General features: G+C 46.8%; 1 pseudogene; it reads left to right on the top strand.

The window, feature by feature from the left end:
* LOC137142556 (zinc finger protein 850-like) overlaps window positions 1-14,473 on the top strand; it is a 52,856-nt pseudogene that overhangs the window by 22,155 nt on the left and 16,228 nt on the right.

The raw sequence follows: 14,473 nt of genomic DNA, 5'->3' as shown, positions 1-14,473 counted from the left end.
TGGGAGATCCAGGATCCAGCCTCTCACTTCACTGGCTTTTTAACAAATATTTCTGCACAGTGGTACATCTTCAAGAGGAGAGGGCCCCACACTGAATATCCCATAGAACTGGGGTTAGGGCCCTGAGCTGAGAGGTAGCAGAGCCCTCTGAAGTGGAGGAGGACTTGAACCAGGCATCTTCCACAGTCCAAGTGAGTTCCCTGACTGTGGGCTAAAAGCTACTTGGGAGGGACTCCCCTGCCCCTGTTTTGTGGAAGTTCATCTCTAGGCGCCCATGTGGCAGGTGAGCTTTGAGCAAGATTGGGCCCTGCAGGAGAGTTAGACCGTGGAAAGCCCATTGGCTCCTGGTCCATGCATCACGCTGGGGCTTAGATGGCTGGATGCCCAGTGAGAGGATGCAATGCACTTGCTCAGAGACATGGATGCGCAGGGAAATTTCACTGCAAAAATGTAGATGCTGAGCAAGCTTAGTGGTCTGCAGAGTTTGGTGGCCGCTGAGCGGGGCTTTGTTTTGTGACTCCTAGAGCTCAGAGCCTGTGGTAATGCTCCATGGACAGACAGCTAAGTACCACTGACGGCACCAAGGGGCCCTTATTCCATTTGGAGAGTCCAGATGCTGCTGTAATTAATAATCTCTTTCCCTCCTGCAGCAGCAGCCGTGGCAAAGGGATCCAAGAATTCCTTGTGCCAAACTCACTGTCTCTGCTGGTGTTCCCTTCACCAATGCTCCATAATTCTCCATCCCTGCGTTAGTTGTTGCAGGGGACCCGGGACTGTGGTGGTCTGTATGGAGGGGCTCTGCAGTGCCAGAGGGGTAGACAGCGGCAGTGTGGAAACGATTGTCATGTCTGGTTAATTCTTCTGCTCCCTTTCCCCTTGGCTGCGTAGTTTTCATTCAGTAAATGCTGGCACTTGGGGAGGCTCATGAATTTCCAGCGGTGAAGCATGATGGTAACTGAACAGATTTAAAGGGCTTTGTGTCTGCATTTGAGTCGAGATGTGAGGAGAGAGGTTACTCCGGGTCTCTGGTCTGTGATGTACAGAGTAGCTTGAGTGGATGTACAAGGGCAGTTCTCGTGTTTTGACATCCGTGTGCCATCCATTCACAGTTACATTTTTAGACCTTTCAGTTAGTCGATTTTTAACCCCTTTAATGTGGGCCATGTTAGTCGTGTGTCATTCTAGTTTTGTTCATCAAAATGTCATGACGAGCCAAGTCAAATGTCTTAGTGATGTCTAAGGGTCAGATTTTAAATGCATTGAACTAACTCCAGTTTAAGCAAAGCACATGTACACTAACTATATTACAGTAACATATTGTATTTATCAATCAAACCTGAAATCTCATCCAAAAAAGATATCAAGTTACTTTAATATTTATTGAACCCTTCCACTTTTTCTGCATTATCATTCCACCATTTCCATCTAGTAATGGATCAGGACCATTGTTAGGATTCCCTTTGTTCCAGTATACTTTCTTCAGAATATACTTTAAATATTTCCTTCATATGCAGCTTAATTCTGATGTGTATAGTGTTTTCTTTGTGTCCTTTTACTTCCTTTTTCAATTTTCCAGTTTCTAATTTATAAAAATTGCTATCAATTTCCCTTTTTATTATTTTTCCTATATTTGAAAACAATATATACCTTCTTTTTCTATATATCTGGTTTTGCTTCCAATATAGCCAGGTTGCCATAGTTTTTTGTTTGTTTTAAAAAGTATGTCCTTCCTTCGTGTTTGTGCAGTTGTGGCTTTTTGGAAGTCTAGTGAAATGTTATTGAACAGTTCTAAATTACCATTCACATTAGTTTGTGTATATTATTTCTCTCGGGTGATTTGTCAGATAATTGTTTGTAGCCTTGTGAAACTGACTTTTCTAAAGTGTGTGTGTATACGCATATAACAATGTTTATGTGTATCTGTGTTTGTATGCATGTATCTGTTTGCGTATGTTTAAGAATACAAGGGACCTACCGTCAATCAAACGTCAGCCCCGCCCGCTTGGCGTCTAGGCCCTGCATCTCCTCCTTGAGCCACGCTTACTTGTCACCGGAAGTCCTGCCCCATCCGATCACCTGACATCCGGTCCGCCCCGGGTAATGACTTCCCAGTCAAGATGGCCACCTCACCGGAAGTGGGTGGTGTGACCCCTCTGAGAACGCCTCCCACCCACTCTCCACTAATAGGAGAGGGTTTTGCTCCCCCGGGACCACCCCGAGAGTGGGATTGGCCTAGAAAGAGCACGAGGTAGGGAGGGGTAACTCCCTCCACCAATCAGCATGAAATTCACGCCGAGAGCAGGATTGGCCCAGAAAGAGCATGGGGAGGAGTGGGGCGACCCCTCCGCCAATCGGAGCAGGCTTAGGCTGTCCCAGAAGGGAAAGGTGCACCAATCGGGATGAGGTGGAATCTCTGGGGCTGATTGTTGCTCGGGCAGCAGCACCGCCTAGGAAGTCTCAGGGTCATTAAAGCATCTCGTTTTCGAGATCGCGTGGCCCACAGCTTGTGGAAAAATGCTGAGAGGAGAACATGGACGCCTTCACCACTCACGTGAGGCCTTCGGAATTTGTTTTGGCTCCTAAGGCCTTGGCCCCCCTGCATAGAAAGTACTACATCAGTGACAGTTCTGAGGACAGCCCTTTGGCTCAGCCTTTGTTCAACACACCGGACCCCAAAATCCGAGCAACCATGGGGCAGCCCAACGAACCTGAAAGCCTCACCGTGTCCATCCCCACGGAGCCATCGACGGGCCAGGCCAAAAGAAAAGACGAGGTGCAGGTAAAGGAACGAGCATGGGTGGGGAGTGTAATGGGGTTAGTAACCGATCCGGGTCGTGTAGATCTTTTTTGATCTAAAAACCAAAACCAAAACCAAGCAGTAGAGATTTACAGCTATTTCTTTTCTGAAAATCTCTCGACAGGTCGACAATGCCTTACAGGTGACCCCAAACAACGTTGCATCAGACAGAATGACACCTATGTGGAGTTTAAGAGGAGTCTTGGCATGGAACTAATTGAGCCAGTGCCACGTCCTGAGCATAAAATAGTCATGCGGGCTATTGTACGTGTTGCTGTTTATGCTGTCCTTAATCACTGTCTTAGGGAAAAGCTTTTTGAAGATTGTGAGGGTTGTGTCATAGACGCTCCAGGCCAACGGCACCCTGACTGCATGACTCGGACTTCAGAGGATATAAACTGCAATCTCCGGGACCTGTGTGCTGAACTATGTTTTGAAAGCTTATTAAACTCTGTTATTGCCATAAGTTATGTTATGCAATGTCTCTGCTTAACTCAAGAACATTTAGCACAAGGGGTGACCTTGGTAAATGCTGTGCAACTGGGTTAAGACCCTGGCAGTGTTTGAAAGGAAATGACCAAACCAAAGGATGCCTGTTTAGTGCGTTAGATGGACCGTCTGATCCGCACAAAAATTTACAGGACCCTACTTAGGAAGCAGACTATTTGTAAGAAATCCAAAAGGATTAAGTTAGAGAATGGTGAGGGGCCCTACATGCAATATCAAGCTTCTTAGTTGTAAAGAAAAGTATCTCCTGAAAAGGGGCTTTGTGACTGGTATGGTCCTTAAATATGATAAATGTTTTGATGGTGCTGCAGGTCTTTTAAATTAAAGTGTTTTTGTGAGAACCCACCTATTGTGTCTTTGTGTATTTACAGCAAAAATCTGAAATGTGTGTAGCAGAACCCAAAGCGGGTGGGGGAAAGAGGTAATATAAAAGAGGGATGTTTGAGCCATGTGTCTGAGTTCAATGGCTCTGACTCAGCACCCCACTCCACTGAACTCCAAGAAGCCAACCTTTGTTTCCACCAGGGCTAGAGTTATCAGGTAATTAGGTCTGATGGGCCTCACTCATCAGGGAGGTAAGGGAGGTGGTTGAATGCTATTGGATAGTTTTAAATATCACCTTGGGAGTTTGTAGAACGCGATTGGACAGTTTAAAAATAAAACCTCAGGAATTGGTGGGTCATTTTTCTCCTAGCAACTCAAAGTCATGACAAGTTTAAAATACTATATTAACAACAACCAAAATTAAAAAAATGAAAGCCATCCTTGAAATGTTTCAAGAAGCCTCCACCATACTTTCATGCTCATTCCTTTACCTGCACCTCGTCTTTTGTTTTGGCCTGGCCCACCGATAGCTCCGTGGGGAAGGACAACGTGAGACAGTCAGGCTCGTTGGGCTGCCTCACTGTCGCTCGGGTTTCAGGGTCTGGCGTGTCGAACAAAGGCTGAGCCAAACTGCTGTCCTCAGAACTGTCACTGATGTAGCGCTTTCTACGCAGGGGGGCCAAGGCCTTAGGAGCCAAAACAAATTCCGAAGGCCTCACGTGAGTGGTGAAGGTGTCCATGTTCTCCTCTCTGCGTTTTTCCACAAGCTCTGAACCATGCGGTCTCGAAAATGAGATGCTTTAAAGGCTCGGAGAATTCTGGGGAGGCGCTGCCACCCGACTAGCCATCAAGTTCCAGAGATTCCACCCCATCCTGATTGCTGCACCTTTCCGTTCTGGGATAGCCTAAGCCTGCTCTGATTGGCAGAGGGGTCGCCCTACTCCTCCCCGTGCCCTTTCTGGGCCAATCCCACTCTCGGCGTGAAACGCACACCGATTAGCAGAGGGGTCACTCCGCCTCGTGCCCTTTCTGAACCAATCCCGCTCTCGGGGCGGTATCGCGGGAGCAAAACCCTCTCCTATTGGTGGGGAGCTGGTGGGAGGTGTTCTCAGAGGGGTCACACCACCCACTTCCGGTCAGCTGGACATCTAGACCCAGAAGTCATAACCAGGGGCGGACCGGATGTCAAGTGATCGGATGGGGCAGGACTTCCGGTGACAGGTGGGCGTGGTTTAAAGGTCAAGGGGGCGGGACCTAAGAGTAAAGGGGACGGGGCTGATGTTTGATTGACAGTAGGACCCTTGTACTGTGTCTGTGTATGTTTATATCTCCTTGGTTTGGACTTTTTTCCATTTCCACATATGAAATGTCATCTGAGCAGTGCTGAGTGAGCTGCATTGCTATGTTGGAGAATTACCTTTGACTTAAATTCTGCTTTGTAACTCCAAAAGGTCTTCATACATTGCACTGCCGCCACCACACACCCCAAAAAAATAAGGTGTTGTGCAGTATCACAAAAGAAGGCATGAACGCTTTCATATTCTTAAACATCTTTCTTTTTCAAAATATATGTGTGGTGTGATTTGGACTCTTTACCTCATAAAAACTCCAAAACAGAGGACTTTAATGAAACTGTGATCCATAACGCGTTTGTTTTTTCTGTATGTGATGTGTAAAAATCCTTACATTTCGGTAATTTTCTGCCCAATTCCTTCAACATTGCATGTTTTGTTTATAAGACAGAAGGCTTCAGGGGCACATACGAGACCTCCAATATGTAAAAGGCTGTTGTTAAAGAGAATGGTGATCAACCGTATTCCATATCCACCAAATGTAGGACAAAATGTTACGCTGCAGTGGATATTTCATTGAGATACTAGGAAAATCTTTCTAACTCTAAAGCAGTGTTTTTCAAACTTTTTAGGCTGCCTGTTCTTTAGCAAATAATGTAAGTCCACCGTGTACACCCAGAAGTTCTGTGCCACCACCTGTATCCCCTGTGGTCACAGCTGGGTGGCTGGAGAATGATGGTTGTTGGCCAGGGCATTCATGTTGTCTGAAGCGTAGAGGGACTATTTTAAAAAATCCCACTCCTGTCCTGCCCCACAATACCCACTGCAACCCAATCCCGCACTGTTTTTTGAGTTTTTATCCTGCTCTAGGTGCTATGGCAGTGAGTCATGAAGGATGGGTTTGGGGAGAGGAAGGAGCCTTTCTGGGTTTTGCTGCTCAGACCTGGGACTGGAAGTAGTAACTGCACTAACTTTAATGAACAAGATCAACACTTGTTTTCTTGCCCACCCACTTAGGAGTTCCAATTTCCAACCCCGACATCATCTCCCAGCTGGAACGAGGGGGGAAGCTGTGGGTCCCTGATCTCCAGGGCTATGAGGAAAGGGAGATCCCAAGCGATGGCCACATAGATGAGGAAACACCTGACTCAGAAACCACTTCTTGTATCCCCATGGCAGACATCACTGATGCATTTTCATCAAGCCTATCTGAGCCTTCAGCCGCTGCCTTCATCTATATTCTAGGTATGTGGTGCAAGGATGGGTTCCCTCCTCTTTGTCGTCAGGGGAAGTGTATGAGTGGAGTGGTATTCAGCTCCTGACATTTCAATCACCCCAGCACTATTTTTTTATTTATTCCATTCTTTCCTGTTCCCCTTTGTGAGGTTTCCTGTCCCCAGGACAAGGAATGATTCCTGTCTGGATTCTCTCTCTGTCCCAGCAGGTGGTGAGGTGATGAGTGAGAACGAGGATCCACAGCAAGAAGGTCCTGAGCAACTGGAATCACAGGGGAATGTATTGGGAAGAGGTGAAGGGGATATTTCCCAGAGTCTTGAGCAGAGAGAAACTAGTGAGAGTCCGAGCAGCCGAGAGAGACAGCAAGGAAACAACTCAGTGGAGAGACAGCATAAATCCACACCGAGAAGCAGAGGAGTGAAGAAAGTCAAAGAACCTATTCAACAAAGAATCCTCACCAGAAAGAGAGCCTACGTGTGTGGTGACTGTGGGAAAAGCTTCCAGTACAGATCAGCACTTATTGAACATCAGAAAATCCATCTAAGAGAGAATCTCTCTGAGCGTCCAGACAGTGGGAAAAGCTTCAGACAGATTTCAACCCTCATCACACATCCAAGAGTTCACACGAGTGAGAAGCTGCATACCTGCCCTGAATGTGAGAAAAGCTTCACTCGGAGCTCTTCCATCATCTTCTATCACATCGGAGAATCCACACAGGAGAGAAACCTTCAACATCAGAGAATCCACACAGGAGAGAAGCCCTATAAATGTAATGAGTGTGGGAATAGCTTCAGAAAGAGCTCAGCCCTTATTCAACATCAGAGAATCCACACAGGAGAGAAACCCTACAACTGTAATGAGTGTGGGAAAAGTTTCCGTTTGGCCTCATGCCTTCTATCACATCAGAGAATCCACACAGGAGAGAAACCTTATGAATGCCCTGACTGTGGAAAAAGCTTTCGACAGACCTCAACCCTTGTTTTCCATCAGAGAACCCACACGGGAGAGAAACCCTATGAATGCCCTGAATGTGGGAAAAGCTTCAGTCGGAAATCAAGCCTTAGTCAACATCAGAGAATCCACACAGGAGAGAAACCCTATAACTGAGAATCCACACAGGAGAGAAGCCCTGTGTGGGCATGGATTCAATAACAGTTCAGACCTTACTAAACATCAAAGAATCCACACAGGAGAGAAACCCTTCACATGCAATGAGTGAAAAGCCTCATTTGCTCACCTTCTATCACATCAGAGAATCCACACAGGAGAGAAACCTTATGAATGCCCTGAGTGTGGGAAAAGCTTCAGTCAGAAATGCTTTAGTCAGTGCTCACAACTTCTATTACATCAGAGAATCCACACAGGAGAGAAACCTTATGAATGCCCCGAGTGTGGGAAAAGCTTCAGGACGAGATCAAATCTTATTATTCACCAGAGAATCCACATAGGGGAGAAACCCTCTAAATGCCCTGAATGTGAGAAAAGCTTCACTCGGAGCTCATCCATCATTCAACATCAGAAAATCCACACAGGAGAGAGGCCCTATAAATGTAATGAGTGTGGGAAAAGCTACAGTAACAGCTCAGCCCTTATTCAACATCAGAGAATCCACACAGGAGAGAAACCCTACAACTGTAATGAGTGTGGGAAAAGTTTCCGTTTAGCCTCATGCCTTCTATCACATCAGAGAACCCACACGGGAGAGAAACCCTATGAATGCCCTGAGTGTGGGAAAAGCTTCAGTCGGAAATCAAGCCTTACTCAGCATCAGAGAATCCACACAGGAGAGAAACCCTATAACTGCCCCGTTTGTGGGCATAGATTCAATAACAGTTCAGACCTCACTAAACATCAGAGAACCCACACAGGAGAGAAACCCTTCACATGCAATGAGTGCAGGAAAAGCTTTATTCAGTGCTCACAACTTCTATTACATCAGAGAATCCACACAGGAGAGAAACCTTATGAATGCCCTGAGTGTGGGAAAAGCTTCAGGACGAGATCAAATCTTCTTAGTCACCAGAGAATCCACACAGGGGAGAAACCCTGTAAATGCCTTGAATGTGGAAAAAGCTTCAGTAAGAGCTCACATCTTCGAACACATCAGGGAACCCACATGAAGGACAGACCCTATAAGTGCCATGACTGTGGGAAAAGCTATTGTGACAGCTCAAGGCTCATTAGACACCAGAGAACCCACACAGGACACAAACCCTAGAAGTGTCCCGGCTCGGGATGGGCTAAGTTTAAAAAAAAGCTTTGCTGCTTCCCACAAATGTCGAAGGCTCAGGCCAAGCTGAAATGGCCCTAGAATGAGGACATGCCATTGTTATTAAAGCAGAGAATTGAATCCCTTTTCCCGGAACAGAGCTGTCCACAGGAAGAGGCTGGGCCTGAGATAAAATTCCCATGTTGTGATGGGGTTTGATTATTACTTCTTCAGAAGGTCTGAACATCCTCCATGCAGCTCCTCCATTTATATTTGGTGTTGTACAGCTGGGATCATATTTTGTTCTTATTCTGTGACTTTTCATTTCTTCCTGACAGTGTTTTAAGCTGGGATCCACCAGGGGACATAGGTGCTGGGACACTGAGTATTCAAAGAGAGAACTTTCAGGCACCTAGAATCATAGATTATTAGTGTTAGAAGGCACCTCAGAGGTCATCTAGTCCAACCCCCTCCTCAAAGCAGAACCAACCCCAACTAGAAGATCACAGTAACAACACTAAGGTCCATAAACCTAAATTAGGTGACTAGGCTCTCCATACAATCAGTTGAGAGAGATGGGCATCTTAGAACTGGATTCACAATAGCCAGCCCGCTGGGTGGGGAGCCAGTTTATCTTGCCAACAGGAGATGCCAACAAGATGGGTATGTGCTGAACCTTGCCCCTCTCATGGAGATAGGTGCCTAACTCTGTGGTTTAGACCTTCTTCTATCAATGGGACCCATTCTGATATGGCTGTCAAGAGGCCATCTAGCTTCATACAAACACAAACAGGAACGAACCCACAATATGGAACAGCCTCAATTCAAGGCTCCGCACACCCCTACTTGATTAGCAAAATGATATGAACAGGGATTTACTACCTATCAAGAGAGTGGCCCAGCCACTAAGGGTAGGTCCATACACAGCAACTCAACATTTGTGACTGGCCTGCAATAACTGTCTTAGTCTCTCAGGGCTTGGGTTGCGACTCTGCAACCTCACAGAGTCCTAGAATCCGGGCTCCAACCTGAGCCCAGAAATCTACACAGCTGTGAAAGAAACCCCTGAGCCTGAGTCACGTGGAATGAGCCAGTCACAGCGGGGTTTTTGGTTTTTTTTGCTGCATAGACATACCCTGAGCTATGGAATATTCTGATATGGGACTGTGTCAGTCTGTCCTAGTGAATCAGTTCCCCTGTGTGTAAATATTTAACTAGTAACTGGGCCAGAGAGAAAGAGAAGGTGACTGATTCTGCAGTCTGTGCGTTAGGCATTCACTGGTAAGGTTTAATTCCTATCTTGAAGTGCTGCTGAGAATTAGCTACTTTGTTCATTACTGTTCTGCTCTGCTCTGTATTTTGCACTCCACGACCTGAAGCCTTACTGTCTTTGCATGTGTGAGTGACAATTCCCTGCAGTGAGAGAAGTATCCTTAGATAGCTTTCCCTTGTAATGTTACCTTGTGTGTGTGAGTGAGAGAAGTTATCTTTTAACTTTGAAATCTCACTTCAGTCTTTATTTGTGTGTTCTAAACATTAGAACACTTTCATGCTAACATCAATTGTGTTGTGTATTTTTGACTGCAGTTATAATGTTTTTATACTTTACACTCCACATTAGCCTCATTCCAGTCTTTGTGCCTCATTCCAATGCATACCCCATGCCCTGTATAGATGAACTGGTGGACCGGTTGGGCAAGGCCTGGTTCCTGGCCACCCTCGATTTGACCAAGGGGTATTGGCAAATCCCTCTAGCTAAGGAGGCAAAGGAAAAGACTGCTTTCTCCACACCAGACGGGCTGTTCCAATACACTGTCCTCCCCTTCGGACTACATGGGGCCCCGCCCACCTTCCAGCGCCTAATGAATAAACTGCTACAGCCCCATGCCGAATATGCCGTGGCATACCTGGACGATGTGGTCATCCACACCCCAGACTGGGAGACCCACCTGAAGAAGGTGGAAGGGGTATTGAACACCCTGAGGCAGTCCAATCTCCTCTGTGCCATAGGTCTTGCCGAGGCTAGATACCTTGGATACATCGTAGGGAGGGGTGTGGTACGGCCTCAACTAAGCAAGCTGGAAACAATCCAGAAGTGGCCTCGGCCTAACGGAAAGAAGCAGGTTTGGGCCTTTTTAGGGATGGTGGGGTACTACCGGTGGTTTATTCCCCACTTCGTCTCCAGGGCCAGTCCCCTGACAGACCTGATAAAGGTCCGAGGACCAGACATGGTGCGATGGACCCCCAAGGTGGAAGAAGCCTTCAGAGACCTACGGAGGGCCCTCTGCAGTGACCCCATACTCCTTGCCTCGGACTTTACAAAAGAGTTTATATTGCAGACCGATGCCTCCGAGGTAGGCCTGGGGGCGGTCTTGTCCCAGATGGTAAGGGACGAAGAGCACCCGATACTGTACCTCAGCAGAAATCTTCTCCCGAGAGAGCAGAGATATGCAGTCGTAGAAAGGGAGTGCCTCTCTGTCAAGTGGGCTATGGAAGCCCTCTGTTATTACCTGTTGAGATGCCTCTTTAACCTCGTGACCGATCATGCGCTCTGCCAGTGGATGCAACGGAACCGGGAGAAAAATGCACGGGTGACCAGGTGGTTCTTGTCCCTCCAGCCCTTCTGTTTCGCAATACAACACAACCTTGTACAGGTCCCTCTTTGACTGTTCAAAACATACAGAAAGTCCCTTTACCTCTGCCTGCCAGCCGTCAGTGATGATCTCCCCCTGATCTCACAGACCTTCAACAAAACACAGCAAGCACCTATGACAAGAGGCAGATACTCCTCCACTGCCTCCAGTCTTGTCAGGAGGCTCCTCATCCTTCCCTTCAGTCTTCCAAACACTCACTGCACCATCATCCCTCAGCTACTCTAGGAGTTAGTTAAACAGCTTCTTTCTCCTGCCCAATTAGCTGGGAAAATGGTTCACAAACCAGGGATGTAGAGGTTCTCCCGAACTGCCAGACGTGGGGGGTAAAAATTGTAAGCTAGCTCATTTTTAGAGTAAACTTACCAAAACAACCAAAATATTATCAAAATGAATAATTGGGAGAAACACTAATTACCTCAGTCATTAACTCCTCAGCTGACTAGTTCAGAAAAAGCAAATGAAAAATGGAATTAATGCTTATGGTTATTAAGGAAACTGCAAGCAGGGAATTAGCACATGACAATATCACCAAGGATTTTTTTCCCTATACACTAAGAGGCATCCCACAATAAGCAACTGAACTAGACTTTAAATAAAGAAATATTTCAGTAATCAACTGCTTAATCAAGTAAGAGAGAAACCAATTTAAGCTATTGACAAGGATTATGCAAATGAGATATAACAAATTAAAAAAGCTAAAGCCAATAGGACTAGCTTGCCTTTATTATATTCACTGCTTTCCATTCTATTTAGCAGTAATGGGAGGAACCTATAGGCCTGTGTCTTGGAGGATATTAGCTTCAGCAAGTTAGCATAAGGCTTGAGGCCTGTGAACTTTGAACAGATAAACTTTGAACAGCTAAATGGTCCAACAGAAAACCCATGTACTGGGGAGCTGAAAACCGAATGTTTCAGAAGAATTTCTAAGCACAGGTACATGACTAGAGTGACCTGGCAACAAATCGACACATGATAGTAAGTTGAGATCATTGATATACTAACCTATAGGAGAAGAACAGTCCAACATTAGTAAGGAAAGGGGAATAAGGAATAATAAGAAAAAGGGGAAAATCCCATACTGAATATGGATCAAAATAGGGGCATCAGTGAATCATATTATAAAAATTACATCTCAGCGTAGGGACAGGAGAAGAAAGAGATGTCGTCCTTGCCAGAATGAGGGCCATGGGTGATGAGAGGGAAAGTGATGGTGATAAGAAAGATGATGGCTAACTTTTCAGGTTGTTCTACAAGGGATGGTGCGAGTACATGAATGTGCAGATGTACATTCTGTAGTTTCTCTATCAGACCTTACTGAATTGAGGTGTTTGTAACCGTGCTAAGTATAAAATAGTTTCTATAGTTTAAGGGTTGCAACTGTGCACCCTGGGGTTCCCAGCTATATAATAATGTAAATGATTCTGGGCCTGATCTTGGGACGAGAACCTGTCAACCCTAAAAGTAATAACTGGGGAGTCTTACGTGATCAATATAATCAATATATATATATATATATATATCTATAGATCAGGCTACACTGTTACCAAGTCATTCCTTATATATTGTAGAAACACTTTTTCTGCCTCACACTAAGCTGAGTTTGCTGACTCAATTGTTTCTGTGGTTGGATTTTTGGCTCAGCTTTTTACCTGGCTGTTCTCTTTCCTTGCCTGACAAACAGGCAGCGTTTCACATGTCCCAAGACCTAAAATATCCATTCTACCTATTACATCCTCCAGGCCCCCCCTTGGCTGGGCACAGACGGGCCTTCAGTGAAAGTCTCTCCCCAGTTACTGTGGCACTTCCCCTTTTCTCAACAACCCCCTTCTGTGAGGCAGCATCTGGGGATGAAGCTTCCCCTCTCCCCACAACTAACCCATAGATGGTTCCCTTAACTCTTGTAAAAGGGCAAGTTTTAAACTCTCCATTTTGTATTAAGTTTTAACATACTCCCATTAGCTGTGAAGCAAGTTATGCTGTGCAGATGTTGCAAGGTACGCAGAGTCAGCAGATAAGGAGAAATCCCAGGCTAGCTAAAGCAGATAGTTGCTATAGTAACCAGGAAGACTGGTCAGCTAAGAGATAATGGAGGAATGCTTCAGTTGTATCCTAGTATAGAGTAAAAAGTCTGTGCTAAGTAGTGGAAAAGTACTGACTACGTCATGCTCCTTTGTCTGTTACACTGTATAAAAAACTACAGATGTGAAGCTGTAAGGCTGACGTCTTCGGGAGCCATTCTGGTGACTGTCACTTCTCCGAGCTGCTCGAAATAAACCGCCTCAAAGAACTATGCACTCAAGTCTTTATTTAGGAGGGCCCTGGGGCTTTCCTACGACACTCTTCAGCTGCTGTCACATCAGCCAACCATTGTGTCCTGGGGCAGCACAAACTGGGACCACAGATAACACCGGGGGATGGATGGGGACCTGCCCACCCCCACCCACACAGCTCCCAATCCCCAAAACAGCATAACACCCCTCTCTAAACTGCCAACTGCACCCCACCCCCTGAGCTGCCCACGCTTCCCCATTCTCCAAACTGCTTCCCTCTGCCCCACAAGCTGCACCCGCTCCCCATACCACCATGCTGCCACCCCCTTCCCAGGCTCTGAGCTGCCGACCCCTCTTCCTCAGTTCTTTTATACTGGGGACACCCAGATAGTTGTGGGTTCCCACGGAGCTCCCCACAAAGATCTGGAGTCCCCTCACTCCCATCCCCCTCCTTTGTCACAGGACGGGGAGGCCAGTGCTTATGCAGCCGCTTTCTGTAGGCTCCTCAGTGTCCTTGACAGGGATCAATGGCATGGACAGAGCCTGTCCCCACCACTCGGGGCTGTTGGTTCAGGCTGGCTGCAGACTCAGGCAGACATCACTGCACTGCTCACACTCACTGCCCATTTTCCACATTCTCTTTGCAGCCCTAAGAGCTGGACACAATGTTGGTAGAAAGGGAAAGTTTAGATTCTGGAGCAGATTTCTTTTTCCCAGCAGGGGATGGAATTGAAGGAGCGGCTCTGGGGGATCCCCCCTAACATTGTCCCCAGGGCAGCACGTTCCCCCAGCAGCACGGGGACCAGGCAGCGAGAGGAACTGGCTTTTCTGCTCTCTGCTCCTCACCTTGTCCCAGGGCAGTCAATCTGCCCAGGGATACTGCATTAAAAAGATCTAGGCATGGCTGGGAGCCTGGTGGGGAGGTTTGTCTCTGGCCAGGATGGAGAGAAGGATTCTTGGCAGATTGTCCCTGAACCACGTTTCTGCCACTTGGGACAGTGTCAGAAGGGGGTAGATTAGCTGGACCACTTGGGCTCTGTCAATGATTAAGGGGGGGGCCCTGCTCTGTCTCTGCCTCTCACTCATCAGCCCCTCCGTGCAGGACCCCCACATGGGGGGGGGGAAGGAAAGGGGACACTTTACGGGCTGCAACCCCCATGGATACGTGTGTGGGAGGGGGCCGT

Source organism: Emydura macquarii, unplaced genomic scaffold (assembly GCF_026122565.2).
Source record: "Emydura macquarii macquarii isolate MOO-44397 ecotype Brisbane River unplaced genomic scaffold, CSIRO-AGI_Emac_v2 contig_3231, whole genome shotgun sequence".
NCBI lineage: Eukaryota > Metazoa > Chordata > Testudines > Chelidae > Emydura > Emydura macquarii.
Note: the sequence above shows the minus strand (reverse complement) of the source record. Positions and strands in the feature narration are given on the sequence as shown.